Below are 5541 nucleotides of genomic sequence, written 5' to 3' on the forward strand. Positions count from 1 at the left end.
AGTTTGAGTTGTGGTTACTTTGGCAGGAAACAGGTAGTAAAGGTGTATAAAATAGTACCTTACTTTCATTATAGTTTAAAAGCTTAATTTTATAATAAAAGGATTTTATATAATACTAGCGGTCCGCCCCGGCTTCGCCCGTGGTACATATGAAAAATAGATGTTGGCCGATTCTCAGACTTACCCGATATGCACAGAAAATTTCATGAGAATCGGTCCACCCGTTTCGGAGGAGTATGCAGACTAACATTGTGACACGAGAATTTTATATATAAGATGTTCCTTGGGGACGTTTAAAAAGATGTTACCTCAAGAGCCGGACAGTTTTCATAGTTTTTACATCTTGCCAGACACATTTAATAATTACTAACGTAGGTATCATCAAATTCACATTACAACCTATAAGTGTAACAAATATGAAATAACCTACTAAAAACATTAGATACTATAATTATTAAAAAATAATATAAGTAATAAAGTTAGTTCTTATCTTTTACGGGAATGATGTTGATGGATTGCTCTTGTTGATTCTGAGTTGAATTCCACGTATCTCGATAACTTTAGGCTATGCTATATATGTAATATCATTACGCTAAGACCAACGCGGATGAAAGCTCAGCTGGTTTTCTATATAACCGTTTTCGCATCTCTGAAACGCTATCTCCAACTCATGGGACATTATAGTAAAATGATATTGGCATCATTATTTAAGCGCCGATAAAAGATGTTAAACTACTAACTAGACTTTGCACCATGGTGCAAAAAACTGTTCGAGTGAGAGCTTTCTTGTTTCCAACTTGTCTCTTTCTAAGTAGGTGACCATGGCTTAACTAAATAAGGCACAAATTGCTCGAAAAGCGAGCTAGTAAATATCCGCTACATATTATATTGATGATACGCTCCTTAATTCAATGAATGCAAAAATAAACTAAAACGTAGGTAGTGTAAGTATTTTTATTTTATTTAACTGTATAGCAGTAATAGAAATACATCATCTTTGAAAATTTCAACTGTATATCTATACGGTTCATGAGATAACGACGGACATGCGATGACGACGGATAAACGTCCAGACAGATAGTGAAGTTTCAGTAGTTATAGGATCTCATAGTCATACTCGCTTCGGAACCATAAAAGGTTAAGCTATTGCATAGTTTCTATCGCGGGCCTTGAGCGCGGGGACCGAATCCAGAAATTTAGTAACGAAAAACCTCACGCTTCCCACTCCGACGGCATGCAGCATGCAATAGCTTTACCGCGGCAGTCCCCGAGTGCCACACGTCTTTTTAGATTCTTCGACAAGTCGGTTTTTCTCACGATCTTTTCCTTCAACATTCGAGCTGTGGTGGTGGTGTTATCACATGCGAAGATTGAAAAATATATTTATTTCCTGCACGCTCGCCCGGTTTCGAACCCGTTATAAGCCGGTTATCAATTTGAAGTCGGAGGTTCTCACCACTGAGCCACACTCTATATTATATTACTTATAATACAGAGCAGTGGTGGGATTATGACCATTTGCGGATATTTTTAAGACACTTTTCTTACACCAAATGCAAAAAGTTATGACTTTTTATTTTTTAACGGATTTTAAACGCGATTTTTATTATTTAACTCGATGTTTCGAACACGTTACAGCAAAGTGGTCACAGGAAGACTAAGACAAAGTCTTTTATTTCTAAATGTACCTACAATACTCGCGTAAATTCAAACACAAGAAAAATATAATCTAATTTAAATTTCATCTAATCTTGCTCAAATATTCACTTATACTGCCGTCGAAAGAAAAAGGGGCACATCTAGCATTTTGGAACTGAGATAATTGGGTTTAAAGTTTTTACCATATTCTGCTTCATAGCGTAGAACCGCGTTAAAACCACTTACTACAAAGAAAAGGCATATAATTGACTGTGGGCACAACTGGCGCGTTTCGACCGAACCCTGCCCTCCTTTCCTCACCCCTAATCGCAAATAGTTAAAAGAAAAGGCACAACTCGTTATTTGTGCCTTTTATACGTTAATTAATTGAAACATGCAAGGATCTTTTATTAAGTAGACAGGGCACATCTGGCCACACATCTGGCATTTGAGCCTTTTCTTTGTGTTATGTTGTAGATGTGCCTTTTGAAGTAGTTTTTAGTAAAAATCTGTATGAAGTAAAGTCACATCTACGTATATATGTGCCTTTTCTTTGTAATTAAGAAAAAATTGTAGTAAATGTGCCTTTTAACACCTTTTAATTTCATAAAACGAAAATATTTGTGTCATTTGTGCCTTTTTATCTCCGAATTCCTTGGAGATAAAATTCTACAAAAAATTGAGCAGATGCGCCTTTTTTTCCTGATTCCAAATATGTACATATGTATATTATAACTCAATTTTTCAAAAAATGTTAGTTGTACCCCTTTTTCTTTCGACGGCAGTATAATATAGTTGTGTTTCATTTTTTTTTGTTGCAATAATGTGTTTTATTAATTATTTTGTGGAACTTTAATATACCACGCCTTGAAGTCGTGTAATTTATCTATTTTATTTTTATTAAACTATGTAAGTACTAGCTTTCCGGCGCGCCAAAAATTCTAAAAATTCAATGTACAGTTTAGACTTTCCTACGATTTTATTAGATGTTCCTATACATAGATATTAAATTCGTTAAGCTAGAAAAGCAAAGACTGAAAATTGAAATGTTTTGAAAGTATTACGCAAATTTTGTAATAAACTTAGGTACATATTATATGTAGTAGCAAGTAATATTTTTTTTTTTAAATATAAAAATGTCCTGTGGTGCAAAAGCTACTGTACCGTTTCACCATCGAACATCTAGACGTGCCACTGGTTTCCATGATAAGTCCATGATCCATCCCTTCGTAGTCGACGTACCATTTATGCGCAAACAAAACGCTACAGAAATCGTTCATCAAACTCAGAGGAGGCCGGCATGTCCTTTCATCTTAGAGATCTAAGCATTTCGTAGACTGCATCACTATTTACCATCAGGTAATAGAGTACAGTCAAATGCCTAGCTATCCTATATAAAAAAAGCATAATAATAATAATTGATATAATATGTGTAATATATTATTATGTATAGGAATAGGATAGAAGCATAGATTAAGTATTAAATTAGTTACTGGATAGAAGGAGGATATAGGATTACCAGCTATCTACACTTTTTAATTTGTAGATTTTAACTAGTAGGTATGTTTTATTACAATTACCTTGTTATACATATTATTATTTTATTGTAAAATAATTTAATATTTTAAAAAATTATTTATATTATAAATACCTACTCTGCATTCGATTTGATCATGATTTGATTAATAACGGTAATTTAAAAATATTTGTTAGAAATGCGCGTCGTTTCTAATTGGTTTCTAATTAATATTTAGTTAAAAATTAAAATTTTTAACCTAGGCCAGTTATAAAAAAATGTTCTGTGGAAAACCACATCAAAGCTTAGTTAAAATATTTATTAAACTATATTTTCAGACATTCGCGAGACGTGAGTTACTTAGCAAAAATGTGGTAAAAAAACTTGGTTTCCGTTGCAACCGTTTTTTGCATGCTTATAAATTGTCAGCTGTTTTAAATGCAAATTTATTTTTCATGTTTAATCATCTAATCTAATGGTTGAGAAACGATATAATATACACCACTGTACATGTGAGCATAATTTTGAAATCAGGTATGTAAACGAATTAATAATCAAAACAACGTGTGCTACCTAACTCTGGTGAAGTTAGGTATGAGTCATTAAAGTTTTACCTCTCTAGCTTGCGACCCAAATAATACAAAAAACTTCTACCTGCTGCGCCACACATTTGGGTACAATACGGATAGTAAGCCACTGATCTACAGCGATTATCCTAATTTTAAGCCGGCCTCAGAGAAAAATGTCCTCAGACCGAGGGGGTCGCGTCGATCAATATATTGTCAAATGGTATACGGAAGTTAGCGTCATATTTACATACCGCTCAAATTTGAAACACGGCTTAAACGCGCTACAAACTTTTGACTGTCTCTTTCGCGGTTTCGTGTTCTATACCCTAAAAAATTATAGTGGAATACAAAAGAGGTGTATGTATTACTGTGATTCATTCGGGTGAGCCCAGAAGGGGAGTTTGTCCATTTTTATATTTACATCGTGTCCCTCGCGGCATGCGCGGCGCGTCTTCGGCAGTCTCGTTACTACAGTTTCACGCACGTACACCAGTGCAATCAGAGTGATGTAAATATTAAACTTACAAAAATATTTACTAGTGCATTACAGTTTTCCTAACAGAAACAACAAGGATAAGTGAAACGGAAGTCAAGTGTACAAGAAAGTTGTGAAGTTTAAGTGAGAAATAGTTGTGTTCACGAATTATTTGACTTCGATCGGAGTCGACTCTACTCGAGGACATGCCATCCGTTCTCAATGTATTTCAGGAAGCGTTTCAGCAAGGAACTTTTCGTTCTCATAACTCACGCTAGAGGTCAGTATTGAATTACAGAAAACAATAAGTTTGTTTGCGTAAATAATTTTGTAAATTCATATGTACAAATACTTATCAAAGGTTAATGTACCTACTATTGCTCTTCCCTTTTGCATCCCTTCTCCGCCCTTTACGCATGATCGACCGGTAGAGTTTAGGGGTTCGTTGTAAGTAGGGTGCGAGTTCTATAGGTGTTTCTAAGTACTTGTATACATATTACAAGCGGAATAGATTACGGATTTAGAATGTATGAATGTGAATATTTATTTAAAATATGTAGGTACATATTCTTACGCATGTAGCGAAATCGTACTTACGTGTACGATACATTAAAAAGTGCTTATGCATTTTAATTTAATATTATATAGCTATACCCAGCTACGTACCCACATTAAGACAATTTATTGAAATTAATATTTTTTTAAGTAGGTACCTACATAATATAGAAGTTATTCTCTTACTTCGCCGTACCTACAAAATAAACCAACCCAGTCCATAAATTGAATAATTCCAATATCAATTACTACACATACCTAATATTATAATAAGTGTAAAATTGCACCTAATTAAATCTCAATATAATAATAATCCTCAATATAATAATTGCTATCTGTGTACCTATGTTATTGTACGAAAAAAACATAGAAACATTAGTATCTACACAATCTAGTTAGGTAACTAATAAACTAGATTGTTTTCATAGCGATAATTGATAATGATTAATGAGTGTTTAGCAAAATCACAATAAAAACTACCTAATTACATAAAAATAATTATTAAAGTATTGAATATAATAATGAAAGTCAATAGGAAAATATTATGAAACAGTAGAGCATTCACGCAATACCTACAAAATTGAAAACATTTTAATGTAGAGCAAGTGTAGAGCTAATTAAATCAGTTGATAAAACCAAATGAAGTGTTAAAACCTAGAACGCGTCTATGCAGATAGATACCATATAGAGCAAGACATAGCGAACGACATCGGACATGTTTGTTTTCATACCGGTCCGAATTAACGTCGCGATTGGTTCAAAATCCATAACTGGCCTCCGAGAGCCAG

This window comes from Colias eurytheme, chromosome 20 (assembly GCF_061535395.1).
Source record: "Colias eurytheme isolate Ceu_HAF_F1 chromosome 20, ilColEury1 Martin Lab GWU primary, whole genome shotgun sequence".
NCBI classification, from domain to species: domain Eukaryota; kingdom Metazoa; phylum Arthropoda; class Insecta; order Lepidoptera; family Pieridae; genus Colias; species Colias eurytheme.